This window comes from Sapajus apella, unplaced genomic scaffold (assembly GCF_009761245.1).
Source record: "Sapajus apella isolate SASKATOON/1434 unplaced genomic scaffold, GSC_monkey_1.0 scaffold45, whole genome shotgun sequence".
Classification (NCBI taxonomy): domain Eukaryota; kingdom Metazoa; phylum Chordata; class Mammalia; order Primates; family Cebidae; genus Sapajus; species Sapajus apella.
In genome coordinates this window covers 11,337,884-11,353,886 of record NW_022436985.1, presented here as the reverse complement: position 1 = coordinate 11,353,886, position 16,003 = coordinate 11,337,884, and the positions used below count along the sequence as shown (strand labels likewise).

Here is a 16,003-nt window from a genome sequence, read left to right as displayed (position 1 = left end):
GACAGCATTGAAAAAAAACCCTTCTAGACATTGGCTTAGGCAAGGATTTCATGACCACAAACCCAAAATTAAATGCAATAAAAATAAAGATAAATAGCTTGGACTTAAGACTTTTGCACAGCAGAAGGAACAGTCAGCAGAGTAAACAGATAACCCACAGAATGGGAGAAAAATCATCACAATCTATACAGCTCACAAAGGACTAATACTTGGAATCTACAATGAACTCAAACAAAGTAGCAAGAAAAAACAAAGCCATAAAAAATTGGGCTAAGGATATGAACAGACAATTCTCAAAAGAGGATATACAAATGGCCAACAAACATATGAAGAAATACTCAACATCACTAATGATCAGGGAAATGCAAATCAAAATCACAATGCGATACCACCTTACACCTGCAAGAATGGCCATAATCAAAAAATAATAGATGTTGGCATGGATGCAGTGAACAGGGAACACTTCTACACTGCTGGTGGGAATGTAAACTAATAAAACCACTATGGAAAACAGTGTGAGAGTCCTTAAATAACCAAAAGTAGAAATACCATTTGATCCAGCAATCCCACTACTGGGTATCTACCCAGAGGAAAAGAAGTCATTATATGAAAAAGATACTTGCACACACATTTGGAAACAATCCAAATATCCATCAATTGAAGAGTGGATAAAGAAACTGTGATATATATATGTGTGTGTGTGTGTGTGTGTGTGTGTATGGATATATATGTGTACATATATACACATATGTGTGTATATATAGATATGGATATATATATGTGTGTATATATATGGATACATATATATGTGTGTATCTATATATATCACAGTTTATCCATAGTTTTTATATATCCACAGTTTACATATATATATATAAACTGTGATATATATATATCCATCATATATATATGTATATATATTTTTGCGAATGCTAAATTTTATTTATTTTTGCGAATGGTAAACTTTATTAATGGAAAATGGAATGCCTCGTTAACAGAAACCTTGATTTAAAAATGGCAGAACAAGAACACATTAATTTCAAAAGAAAAAAAAGTGAGTTCACATCGTATTGAGCTACAACACGGTGGCAGGATTTGCTTTGCTTTTTAAAAGATCCCACAAGTTCAAGGGAACCCTGGCTACCAGATTCAACAGTGCGTCTGCCCACCTGCAAACACGCATGAGTGGGACTCAGTAGCGGCGGGTGAAGTGGGGGTACGGGTGGGGGTGCGGGTGGGGATGCGGGACTCAGCTGCCCTGGTCCTGGCTGGCCACTCCGCCACCTTCCAGTCCGCCACCTGGTACCACGTCGCCCTGGAAATGTCCAGCTTGTGCAAAGCCGCCTCGCCCCGCCACTCCGCCGCGGCTTGCCATGTGCCCCGGCCCTGAGGGCCCAGACAGGCCCCTTTCGCCACCTTGCCACCTGGTGTGCTCCCGGCCGGCTGCGCCCGTGTCCATGGCTCCCTGCCAGGTGCGCACCTGGTGCTCCTCCAGCCGCTGGTTGTGCTCTCCCCAGTCACGGCCGCCCCTGGGGGGAGGTGGCAGCCCCCGGCCTTCACTTAGCCTCTTGTCAGAGCCGTAGCCCCCCAAGACATCACGGGAATCCCGGCCCTGGCGCTCTGGGGGTCCTCCTTGGCTATGACGGTCATCTCCATAGTGCTGCCCATCCCGGTGGTCTCCCATCATTGGCCTCGAACCCTCCCTCCTGTCGATGGCATGGTCCTGGTACTGGCCCCGGTCTCGATGATCAAAGTATGGAAGCGGTGATCAAGCCGGGGAAAGTCGACACAGTATCTGTCCTCCATCGCCACATGCTTTCCTTCTGGCCAGTAGGCAGACTCACATAGTGAGTCTATGGGGACCTTCAGAGGGAGCTGAAGTGAGATTTCCCTCAAGCATATGAGGCCATTGTTACTATTAACACCTGAGGCCAGTAGTTTGAGACCAGCCTGGGCAACATGACGAAACCCCGCCTCTACTAAAAATATGAAAAATTAGCTGGGTGTGGTGGTGTGCCTGTAGTCCCAGCTACTAGGGAGGATCACTTGAACCGGGGAGGTGGAGGCTGCAGTGAGCTGATGGTGCCACTGCATCCCAGCCTGGATGATAAAGCAACATTCCATCTCAAAAAAAAAAAAAAAAGAACTGTACCAGACACAGTGGAGGGGGGCACTCACATGTCACTAATCTGCTGACTCCCCTTGTTGTTGGCACATCCCATCCAGTCCCCACCAAGTCACCTCCTTCCACTGTGCTGAGTGCTGGGCCAAGTGCAAGCTCCATGGCAAAGGTGCCAGCTTCTCCTGCAGGTCACCACAGTCAGTGAGATTGAAGGCACAAGAGCCAGGCACAGGTTCCAGTTTGTCCTCCCAGATTCTAGTGTGCCCTTACTGCCCCTCACTTCACACTCAGCCTTCTTTCCTAACTGCTGGCCCAGTGAGCTGTAGTAGCTTCAGGCCCAACACCAAATGCAGAGGTCACAGCTTTGCACAGATTTCTCCAACTGCTCCCATGGCTGTAAAGGTCTCATCTTTTTATCATTCATAGCGGTTCTGTTATTTTGGTCAAACCTGGACTGATTCATCACTCTTCTGATCAAGGACTTTTGACAGCTCCCATTACCATTAACTTCAAATTCTTCAGTTGAGTCATCAAGGCCCTCCAGAATCTGCCCCTACCTGCTTCTTCCGCCTGATTTTCCACTACACCCTTCACACGACTGTCCCCTCGCGCAAAAAAAAAAAAAAAAAAAAAGGCCAAACAAAGGAGTGTTTGATAAAGTGCAGTTCAGCAACAAGTCAGCAAACATGGATCACTGGCAGCAGAGGTTCCCCACACATGTCAAAGATGTGGCCACTGTGTGCCGGCAGCTAGCAGAGAAGAGAATGCTGGATCCATCAATTAAAGGAACCTTTCACTGGTCTGGCAATGAACAGATGACTAAGTATGAAATGGCATGTGCAATTGCAGATGCCTTCAACCTCCCCAGCAGTCACTTAAGACCTATTACTGACAGCCCTGTCCTAGGAGCACAACGTCCAAGAAATGCTCAGCTTGACTGCTCCAAATTAGGGCATTGGCCAGCGAACACCATTTCGAATTGGAATCAAAGAATCACTTTGGCCCTTACTCATGGATAACAGATGGAGACAAACAGTCTTTCATTAGTTTATTTGTGTTGGTTTTTTGTTTTTGTTTTTTTAATGAAAAGCATAGTATGTGGCACTTTTTAAAGAACAAAGGAAATAGTTTTGTATGAGTACTTTAATTGTGACTCAGGATCTTTCAGGTAAATGATGCTCTTGCACTAGTGAAATTGTCTAAAGAAACTAAAGGGCAATGATGCCCTGTTTGCAGTAATTTTTCTTTTTATCATTTTGTTTGTTCTGGCTAAACTTGGAGTTTGAGTACAGTAAATTATCCTTAAATATTTGAGAGTCAGGATGAAGCAGATCTGCTATATACTTTGCATATGAAATGCATTGTTCATTCTCATAACCTCCATATTTTCAGGATTTTTGAAGCTGTTGACCTTTTCATGTTGATTATTTTAAATGTGTGAAATAGTATAAAAAATCATTGGTGTTCATTATTTGCTTTGCTTGAGCTCAGATCAAATTGTTTGAAGAAAGGAAATTTAATTTTTCAAGTTACGTACAGTTTTTATGCTTGAGATATTTCAACATGTTATGTATATTGGAACTTCTACAGCTTGATGTCTCCTGCTTTTATAGCAGTTTATGGGGAGCACTTGAAAGAGTGTATGTACATGTATTTTTTGGTAGGCAAACATTGAATGCAAACGTGTATTTTTTAAATATAAATATATACCTGTCCTTTTCATTCCATGTTTCTAAGTGATGTTTCATATATGTGGTTATACTCATAATAACAGGCCTTGTAAGTCTTTTGACCATTCATGAATAATAAATATGTATTGCTGGCACGTAAAAAAAAAAAAAATATATATATATATATTTATATACTACTCAGCCATAAAAAGCAATACTACTTTTTGGAAAACTATTCAGCCATAAAAAGCAATAAATTAATGGCATTCACAGCAACCTGGATGAGATTGGCAACCAGTATTCTAAATGAAGTAACTCAGGAATGGAAAACCAAACATTGTATGTTCTCACTCACATGTGGGAGCTAAGCTATGAGGATGCAAAGGCGTAGAAAGACATAATGGAGTTTGGGGACTTGGCAAAGAGTGGGAAGGGGTGAGGGATAAAAGACCACAAACTGGGTGCAGTGTATACTGCTTGGGTGATGGGTACACCAAAATCTCACAAATCATCAGCAAAGAACTTACTCATGTAACCAAATACCATCTGTTCCCCAATAACTTACGGAAATAAAAAAAAATTAATTAAAAAAATTAACTTCTGGAGAGAGATCCAAGATGGCCAATTACTAGCAGCTCGGGATTGTAACTCCCAGTGAAAGCGCAGAGAACAAGAGGACGCCACACTTTCAGACAATTTTTTTTTTGCTCACGGATCAGGAGATTCCCAGAGGAGGAGCCCCACGGGTCACCAGCATGACTCTTGTGGCCGGCGCAGCAGTTCCCGGTGCAGAGTGAACGGGACTGGTTCCCCTTTTGGTAGATGTTTGGAGCTCAGGGAAGGCAGAGTCGCCCATTCAGCTGATTGAAAGGGGGACCCAGGAGGGAAGCCAGACCGGAGATTCCCGGGCAGAAAAGCACCAGGAGTCTTGGCACCACTGTTCTGGCCGGCGCAGTGGGTTGCTCAGATTTCAGCGCTGGGAATCAACAAGTTGGACGTTCACTCAGAGACCTAATTTGAAAGTCGGTAATTACGACAACAGGTGGATAAATTTACAATGACGGGAAGAAAACAGTGTAAAAAGGCTGAGAATACTCAAAATCAGAATGCTTCTCCCTCCACAGGGGATCACAGTTCCTCATCAACAAGGGAACAAGGCTTAATGGAGAATGAGTGCGTTCCAATAACAGAATTAGGCTTCAGAAATTGGATAATAAGAAACTTCTGTGAGTTAAAGGAACATGTTCTAGCCCAATGTAAGGAAACTAAGAACCTTGAAAAAAGGTTTGACGAAATCCTAACGAGTATGGACAATTTAGAGAGGAATATAAGTGAATTAATGGAACTGAAGAATACAATAAGAGAACTTCGAGAAGTATGCACAGGTTTTAACACTCGAATTGATCAAGCAGAAGAAAGGATATCAGAGGTCGAAGACCAACTTAATGAAATGAAATGAGAAGGCAAGATTAGAGAAGAAAAAGTAAAAAGGAATGAGCAAAATGTACAGGAAATATGGGAATATGTGAAAAGACCTAATTTACATTTGATAGGTGTACCTGAATGTCATGAAGAGAATGAATCCAAGCTGGAAAATATTTTTCAGGATATTATTCAGGAAAACTTTCCTAATCTAGTAAGGCAGGACAATACTCAACTCCAGGCAATACAGAGAACACCACAAAGATATCCCTCAAGAAGAGCAACCCCAAGACACATAATCGTTAGATTCACCAGGGTTGAAATAAAGGAGAAAATTCTAAGGGCAGCTAGAGAGAAATGTCAGGTTACCCATAAAGGGAAACCTATCAGCCTCACAGCAGACTCAGCAGAGACCCTACAAGCTAGAAGAGAGTGGGGGTTAATATTCAACATCCTCAAAGAAAAGAATTTTCAACCCAGCGTCTCATACCCAGCCAAACTAAGTTTCATAAATGAAGGAAAAATAAAATTTTTCGCAAACAAGCAAGCACTCAGAGATTTCATTACCACCAGGCCTGCTTTACAAGAGCTTCTGAAAGAAGCACTACACACAGAAAGAACAACCAGTATCAGTCATCCCGAAAACTTACCAAAAGATAGAGTATCTTTATAATGAAGAATCTATATCAACTGATGGGCAAAATAGCCAGCTAGCATTAAATGACAATATTAAACTCATAAATGTTAATATTAATCCTAAATTTAAGTGGATTAAACGCCCCAATCAAAGACACAGACATGCAAGTTGAATAAAAAGTCAAAACCCATCAGCATGCTGTGTCCAGATCCATCTCATAAGCAAGGACACACAAAGATTCTAAACAAAAGGTTGGAGGAAGATTCACCAATCAAATGGAGAGAAAAAACAAAAAAAACAGGAATTGTAGCTTTCGTCTCTGACAAAATAGACTTTAATAGTAACAAAGACTAAAAGAAACAAAGAGGGATATTACATAATGGTAAAAGGATCAAAGTAACAACAGGACTCAGTGATCATAAATATATATGCACCTAATATAGGAGCACCCAGATAAATAAGACAAGCTCTTAATGACTTATAAAGAGACTTAGACTCTCACACAATAATAATGGGAGACTTCAACATTAATATTAGACAGATGCAACGAGACAGAAAATTAACAAGGATATCCAGGACTTGAACTCAGATCCGGAACAAGTAAACTTAATAAACATTTATAGAACTCTCCACTTTAAATACACAAAATACACACTCTTATCAGTACCACATCACACCTACTCACAGGTTTAAATGAAATATTGGTTGACTGCTTGTTTGTTATTTTCTTCCCTCATCATTTTTTATTTTTTTTTCTGTTTCCATTATTAAGCATAAAAGAGGTTTTCAATACCCATTTTTAGACTGCATTCTCCCCCGGGCAATAAAGCAACACTTCCGTTCTCTCTCCCTCTTCCTCTTCCTCTTCCTTCCTCTCCTTCATTTTTTTAATATGATTATTATTCTTTTTTTTCTTTCTCTCTTTCTTAAAAAAAAAATTAACTTCTAAGAAAGAATCTTAAAAAAAAAAACAAAGCTAGCTGCTTCAACTTCAAAACGTAGTTTGAGATTCCTTGGGAAGGTTTGTGTTCCATAAAATAAATCTTTTTGTCAATCAGGTTACTATCAAATCCACCATTGCATCTTCACTAATTTGAATATAGCAGATTTTTAAACTTTTAAAGAGTCCTCTATTGGTTTCAGCAACCAGGCAGACTGAGGTGTACAGACTCCCCTCAATTAGCAACACATAGAAGTGACAGCTAAAATATAACCCCCAAATAAGCTTAACTACATAGCTGGGTTATAAGAAAACATTAGAAAGGTACATCTTAAGTGCCAAAAATGAAACAGGGACTCAAAGCCAGAGATGTGACTGAGGAAGCCAATGCCTTGGTTCTGGAAGGCAGAGCCAGGAGAGAAGGCACAGAAAACCTAGTCCAGGAACATACGTTCTCCTCTACAGGAAAACCAGAGAGGAGAGGAAAGTGGTTCCCATATACATGGGAACTGGATATGTGAGAGAGATCACCTGTCACAAGTAAAAACCAGAGGAAAAGGGATGAATCACCAATGAATGTCAGTAGTGTAACTGATTAACTAAAAAAATAATAAACTTAGATCTCTATCTTATACCATACCCAAATATAGATTCCAGGTAGGTCAAAAATACAAATGTAAAAATCAAGTCTTTTAAAGAACATGCAGGAGAATATTTTTATGGCATTTGGTTAGGGAACTATTTCTTAAACACAACATGAAAAGCACACAGAACAAAGAGAGGGTTTGGGATACCTAGTGTGATAGATTGTATCCCTGTGAAAATATTTGCTGCCTCTGCCTCCCAGGGTAACCTGTTGGAGATTACATGCCCTCGCCCCAGGTCACTTGCTTCAGCAACAAAATGTGGCTATAAAGTGGCATTGAAACAGAAGCTTTAAAAGCCTTCCTTGGGTCTGTTGTCTCTTTTCTCTCTGTCACAAGACCACCATGTCCAAGATATATGCTGCATCTTCAGCTATGGTACCTGGAGTGAAGATGATGTGGAATAGAGCTTGTCAACTCATGTGAAAGTGAACAAGAAAATACATCAATTGCAGCAAACTCTGAAATTTGAGAGTTTTGTGACGCTGGCATGAGTCAGCTTCAGTTGACTGAGATTCTGGCTACATTCAAATTATTAATCAAAAATTATAGAAGGCCACTGTATTGAAGTGAGCCTTCTTCACACTAGGTCCCAACAGGCAAAACCAAACCAGAATGGAGTCATTTATGCCAAGTGTCACATAATCAAATTGAATTCTTAAATGGTCCAGTTTTCATTAAAAACAAGAGATTCACAGCAACCAATTGAAAGTGGTTAACTTTGCAGAGAAAGATAAGGAAATAAAATAGGTTGAGGGGTTTCACTGTGTCTACAGTGCATATTTCTTTTAAAAATGTTTTTGAAGCAAAAATGGCCAAAGCAAATCTTGGCATTTCTTTTTTTTTTTTTAATTATTTTTAATTATTTATTTATTTTTTCCAGACATCCTCTGAAATTGACATTTCTTAAGTCAGGTGGTGAATTGAGACAATGTTAAACTTACCTAAGCCCTGTTATCCTGGAAAAGAGCATTGACTAAAGAAGTCCCCTATTACCCACATTTTTGTGTTCCAGAAACTGGCTTACTGAAAAGAACCAAGAGTCCCCATGTAAATTAGACAAGACCCATAGATGTGCCACTTGCTTACCTTGCAACAAGGCCAGATACAGAATTCTAAATTCCCATTCTTTGCCTCATAAATGATTAGCTGAACTGCTTCCCCTACTGAACAGCTAGAACAAAAAGCTTGCTAACCAGAAATTTGCTTTAGATTCTCTCCTTTTCCCAGGTCCCTAAATTTTGGCCAACTTACAACTCCTCCTTAACAGACCCTCCCGAGAATATAGGCTGGCCTCAAGGCAAAACATTCTCTAACCTACTATCTGATTTTGCTAACCCCTTCATCCCACTTCCCCACACCTGGTTGATGCTTTTCTCTAAAAAAGGAAATCCCTTTTTTGCCTACCTCTTGAGATGCTTGCATATATTACAGTCAAAACATAGAGTCCCCCTCCCACCATTGCAATAGTCCCTTTCACCACGTTGCAATAATCCTTTCAAATAACGGCTCTCCTTACTAAGTCTGGATTTGATTTTTATTTGACAATAGGGGTATATGCATACTTTTTTGCATTTTGAATTATTTTATAATACAAAATAGATTTTGAAGAGCTCCTTATTAAATAGAAAAATAGTCATTTCTAAAAGGTGAAACAGAATAGTTTTTCAAAATGTCCTGATGAGGTAAGCGTGAAAATAACAAAGCGGCTGGGTCAGTGCTCACACCTGTAATCCCAGCACTTTGAGAGGCCAAGGCTGGTGGGTCACTTGAGAACAGTAGTTTGAGATCAGCCTGGCCAACATGGAGAAACCCCATCTCTACTAAAAATACAAAAATTAGCCAAGCGTGGTGGCATGAACCTGTAGTCCCAGCTACTCTGGAGGCTGATGCAGGAGAATTGCTTGAACCCAGGAGGCAGCAGATGCAGTGAGCCAAGATTATGCCACTGCACTCTAGCCTGGGCAACAGAGCAAGACTCCATCTCAAAAAAAAGAAAAGAACCCAACTCAGAGCAACTGTGTAGTAGAGGCAAGATTAGAATTCCCAATTGACCAGGCTGGTCAGGGGATTCATATGAAATACAAATGAAATTGGAAATGTTAAATCTGGGAAAGCAAAGACTCAGAGGGGCAGAGAAGCTGCCTTCAGATATATGAAGGATTGTTATGTGGGAAATGGAATGGAAGGTTTCCATATACTGCCATTAGAATTGTGATCAATTCTAGCTACTTGGGAAGCTGAGCCGGGTTGCCCCCTTGAGCCTTGAGCCCAGAAGTTCAAGGCTGCAGGGACCTATGATTGCACCATTGTACTCTAGCCTGGATGACAAAGCAAGAACCTGTCTCAAACTAAACAAAACGAAAAGAATTGTGATCGGTAAATGGAAGCTTCAGAAGACTTCAGCACAAACCAATGAAGAATATCTAACTAAGTTGTTCAAATGTGGAATGAGCTGCCTTGCAAGTCTGGAGTTCCTCCCCAGTACCAGTACCCAGACATTATCTGTATGAACACTAAGAACAAGAGTATTGAGCAGGTTGTTGGACCAGAGAGCTTCTGGATTCTATGGTTCTGTCTAGTAGATAATGCAGAGAACATTTGAGTGAACTTTAAGAACCAGGCAATCACTCACTGCCAAGATTTTCCAATTGCCAATACTTTCCAATTTCATCAAGCGTAAGTAGCAGATAGAGGATAGTAAATACCTGCTACCATGGTTATTTATATATGCAAGATAATACATATATGCTTTAATAATTTTTTAAAGGAGGAAAAAGCAAAATCAAAACCATCAATAAGAGAAAGAAGCCATTCTTTCACCCAGGATGTGCCCAAAGAAACAAAAAGAACTGTAATTCCCAAACACCATCTGTACCTTATCCTCCTGTCGTTGATGGAACTGCATCTATTTTAGATCATTTTTAAAACTAAGAGGCAAAGAAAATTGTAAAAAATATAAATTCACCAAAGAAGTCTTTGATGGCTGAGCATTGCATAGGGCAGTGAGGCTTTTTCTAAAAGCCTTAAAAGGAAACTCTGGATATATCAATCAATGCAACATAATCTAACAATACATAGTTCTGGAATAGCAAAAGAAAATGATAGTTGATTTAAGATTTAAGTAAAACCTTTAGGCCAAAACTAAACACTGTTTTGCAGCTTTGTTTGTCAGCTACTTTTTTATTCCAGCCTCCATGACTGTGAAAGTCACAAAAGGGGGTATAATTATATTTCACAGAAGCTGTTCTTGTTTTAAATCCACCCTTAATATAAAGCAGCCAACAGAGGAAATTATATTTAATAAGACATCTGGCCTCTAAATGAAGATACATCCCATTTTTATTCTAAAATAGTTTTAATTTGATTTGTAATTGAAACATGAAGTTGATGTCATTCGGAATTTCCTGTCCCAGAGAATTATGGTTACAGGGAAAATAACAGTATCAGAATATTTTTATGATTCAAGATTACATTTTTATCTAAGTTGTGACAAATCTGAGTCAATATTTTAACATTTATGTCTTCTAGGAGAATTCAACCTTTTTATTCATAAAATTATGTTTAATTTAACTAAAATAAATAGCATAGATATTTGCTTTTCCTATACTGTCTTTTTATTTTAATATTTACCTATTTCCTTATCTTTTTAATTCATTAGTTTTCTCCAAAGTTAATTGTCTAACTTACACCCCTTTCTGTTAAATTTAATTTCTTTGCCTTTCTCCCATTTCATCTTCCCTAACTTTCCCTCCTTTGTGTTTTCTCATTCTATATCTTGCTACTTCTTTTTCTATCTTTGCAGCCAAAGGGATTCATAACTGTTTAATACCAAGAGACAAAACTGAATGTTAGGTGAAAATATTGATTTACATACAGAAGACAAGACTCTCCTATATTTCTATTTTTAAAATTATTATACAAGACAGTTAAAAGGTGATGTGAAAACTAATAAAAGAATTCCAAAATAAACCAAAGCAAAAGTCAGGTGACTCAAAATCAAGAAATTAAATTACTAGCTATTAGACTTATCAAAACAAATCCAGTTATAAGTTTTATTCTTATTTAAATATTTACTGGCATTTTGTTGCTAATGAAGAATTAGGCCAGGCGCAAGTGGCTCACACCTGTAATCTCAGCACTTTGGGAGGCTGAGGTGGGTGGATCATGAGGTCAGGAGTTTGAGGCCAGCCTGGCCAACATGGTAAAATTCCATCTCTACTAAAAATACAAAAATTTGCTGGGTGTGGTGGCACTTGCCTGTAATCCCAGATACTCAGGAGACTGAGCAGGAAAATTGCCTGAATTTGGGAGATAGAGATTGCATTGAGCCGAGATCACGCCATTGCATCCCAGCCTGAGCAACACAGCGAGACTCTGTCCCCTCTCTAAAAAAAAGAGAATTAAACTACTTAGTACATATAGTACAATCTCAATAAAAATATGGAGAAAACATCATTAAGAAAAAATCTTATTTCGTAAGTGTTAAACTGATGTGTTCTTACAAAATAAACCCATGAAAACTGAACCTAATGAAAGCTGAATACAAAGCCATCATTTCTCAAAATAATTGGCTTCTCATGTTTTATTTAAATTAAACATAATTGCCTGGATTTGTATTTGAAAAACAGAAATACATTTTACACTTTAAAATAAAGTTGTTTATATAAAAATGGTTGTTTCCTGAAAACATAAAACATTTACCATGTTATCACTATTAATATCTATACCATATTTCAGATTTTGTGACGATCAAATGAAGTACATTTGCAAGAATGCTGAAACGTAGTTGTCTTAACGAAAATAACTGAAAGTTATTTTTTGACTGCAGCAAAAATTGCTACATAATTACTATAATGCATCTGCTGTGTTTTACTTTTTTTTTTTTTCCAACAAAGATGAACCTAGGTGATTTCTGGGTACATCTTTAATACAAAATCAGAGACGATGACTGTAGAAACTGAATGTATAAATAAAACAGTGAAACTCAAAGTAATCCAAAAATGTTGTCTTTTAATAAAATTATAGTCATTTGCTTTTTAAGAGTTTAGGGGTTTTGTTGCAGTTATTGAGAAAATTTCATAGCAAGATTCATCAGGAATAAACCAATTGCCATAATAAACTGATTACATGTACCAAATTGAGTTATAGTACAGGAGACTGAAATGCATCATATATCAAATTCCAGTATTATTTCAGCTGATTTAATATTTAAATTGATGAACGTTTCAAGTGAAAGAGTTTTCTGTTTTTGAGAAATAAAACACTGAAGTAAGTATACAAACTTGTTTGATAATAAAATTTCATTTTAGTTCATTTAAATACTGTTATTCAGTAGATTAATATTATGTATTCTACAATTTTAACTTCCTACAATGTTTTTAAACTAGTAAGAGAAATTCTAAGTGGTATTTATAGATCTTGTTAAGAGATCCTCAAATACCTACGCGAATAATTATCCATTTGTGAACCCCATCTCTACAAGAAATACAACAAAATTAGCAGAGCATGATGGTGCACACCTGTAGTCCCAGTTGGACTACAGAGAGAGTAAGTAGGAAGATCATTTGAGCCAGGCAGGTTGAGGCTGCAGTGAGCCGTGATCACACCACTGCACTTCAGCCTGGGCAACAGAGTGAGAAGTAAGATCCTTTCTCCAAAAAAAAAAAGGCTGCAGAATAGAAGGACAAGTAAGATTCTGAAATGAGTAAACTCATTATACAATAAACTTTATAGGAGTGAGGCAGGAAAACAGGGTCTGGAGGCAGGGAACATAAGGCCAATTCACACACTGCAGCTATAACAGGAAATATCCTCTCCAAAGGGCATATGCTGTAAATGACTTTGTAACTTTATTTCATCCTCTTCATTTACATAGGACGTATCCCAGGTAGAGGATATTTAAACTCACAAAAACTCTGTAACAGGGCCCTTGAGCCCTTATGCTCAGGCCTGCTCCTACACTGTGGAGTATACTTTCATTTTCAATAAAACCCTTCATTCCTTCCTTGCTTTGTTTGTGCATTTTGTCTAATTCTTTGTTCAAGATGCCAAGAACCTGGATACTCTCCACCGTTAACAGAGGGGAAAAAATATTACCTGTCATTTTTCAGATGAAATAATGTCATTTCTGATTCACTTATCTGAGAATAAAAATGTTGTTTCTAGGACTTCATGACAAACACCAAAAGCAATGGCAACAAAAGCCAAAATTGACAATTGAAATCTAATTAAACTTAAGAGTTTTAGCACAGCAAAAGAAACAGTCATCAGAGTGAACCAGCAACCAACAGAATGGGAAAAAATTTTTGCAATCTACCCATCTGATACAGGGCTAATATGCAGAATATACAAAGACTAAAGAAGATTTACCAAAAAAAAAAAATGAACAAACCCACTCAAAAGTGGGCAAAAGATATTATAAATTCTTTGGGTATTGGAATTGCTGGGTCAAATAGAATTTGGTGGTGGGAATGTAAATAAGTTCAACCATATGGAAGACAGTGTGGCGATTTCTCAAGGATCTAGAAATAGAAATTCCATTTGACCCAGCAATCCCAATACCCAAAGGATTATAAATTGTTCCATTATAAAGACACTTGCATACATATGTTCATTGCGGCACTGTTTACAATAGTAAAGTCCTGAAACCAACCCAAATGCCCACCAATGATAGACTAGAGAAAGAAGATGTGGCACATATACACTATGGAATACTACGCAGCCATAAAAAGGATGAGTTCATATCCTTTGCAGGGACATGGATGAATCTGGAAATCATCATTCTCAGCAAACTGACACAAGAACAGAAAACCAAACACAGCACATTCTCACTCATAAGCAGGTGTTGAACAATGAGAACACATGAACACAGGAAGGGAAGCATCACACACTGGGGTCTGTTCGGGGGTGCTGGGGAGGGACCGTGGGGGGTGGGGAGGTTGGGGAGAGATAACATGGGGAGAAATGCCAAATGCAGGTGACGGAGGGATGGAGACAGCAAACCATCGTGGCATGTGTGTAGCTATGCAACAATCCTGCAAGATCTGCACATGTACCCCAGAACTTAAAGTACAATTTTTTTTTAAGTTGTTTCTTTAGTTCTGTCTAGGACCTGCAAAAATTTGAAATTTTTCTCAAACGTTTTGCCTAGAAATTGTGGTCTTAAAATATACTGAAACCACAAATACTGTATTTCTATTTGGAGGTCAAAACTGGCTTTATTTGAACAGGTATCACATATCGACATTAGAGAAAGTTATTTTAGAGCAGCAGGATTAAATTTTCAAAATGACAAAATAAGTGACCTACTGTGAAGTTTCTCTAAATTACCAAAAATTCCACTCAAAATAGATTAAATAAAAGTTTTAAGAAAAGGTTTTTCTTTTTTTACTTAAAAAGAAAAAATTCTAGGAACTCAAAGGCAGAAAGTACAGTCAGATTTACATAGCTGAGTCCAAGAATTGAAAAGAGATTAGGAAATAGTCTCTCTCTTCCTCCAGCCCCAGCTGAATTTTCTCTGCTCCCCACAGAGGCCCAAACAGTGGGCCTCCCTACTCACAAATTTACCAACTCATCTGCATTTCTGGGTCCCAATTTTAAAACCCCATTAGAGAAAATCTAAACTGGTTCAACCCAGACAATGCTTTGGCTCTCCTTGGTTCTAATGTCCACTAGTCCACTAGCTGAGGTCAAGGACGGGTAGAAACTTATAATATGTCTGTGACTAGAGAAAATCATTCTTTTCTGAGAAAGGAAAATTCCCAGAGAAGTGAGCTGATTCCAGCAGCCAGCAATGCTATCCTCCAGGGATAAAATGTAGCTGAATGCTGTGGCTCATTCCTGAAATCTCAGCACTATGGAAGGATAGCTTAAGGCGAGGAGTTCAAGACCAGTCCTTGGCAACATAGTGAGACCTTGTCTCTTCCAAAAAAAAAAAAAAAAAAAGAATTATTAACAACTTGGTCCCACATTTGTTTCCACGTATATATACATACTTTGTTATTCACATGGGATCATGCACCACATGTAATTTAGCAACTTGCTTTTTTAAGAAAACTTTTACAGTGTGTCATATATATATTTCCAACAAGGCTTCAGTTTTATTCATCATTGGATACTTTTGGCATATCATTGGCACACGATTTTTATTTGTTAGAAATGAATAACATAGGTATAAACTCACATTTGAAGACTTTTGTGGTTGATATAGTTCTAAAAGTTATTGGGAGCAATCTCTGGAGATGAATCAGTATTAATATAGCTTGTATGTACAATAATTGAGACATCCCAAGGCTGAATCCATAGTGTTGAAATTAATACATGGCTTTAAAAAACAAAACAAATTAACTACCTATGTTTATATCATAAAATGAAACTCAAATGAAATATTTAAGTTGGAGTTACTGTTAACAGAGACATCCATTGTCCTCCAAAAGCATAGAGAGGTCCCAACCTTATTCAGCACTTTCCATTATAAATCGTCTCTGGCAAAATACACACAAAAATTTTCACTCACCAAACATTATTCTACCAGTCCCTGAAAATTTTAATTTTCTTTCTTCATTG

General features: G+C 38.3%; 1 pseudogene; it reads left to right on the top strand.

Annotated features, from left to right (window-relative positions):
• The first annotated feature begins 2,776 nt into the window (after window positions 1–2,776).
• LOC116524531 lies at window positions 2,777–3,235 on the top strand (annotated as a pseudogene).
• The last annotated feature ends 12,768 nt before the right edge of the window (window positions 3,236–16,003 follow it).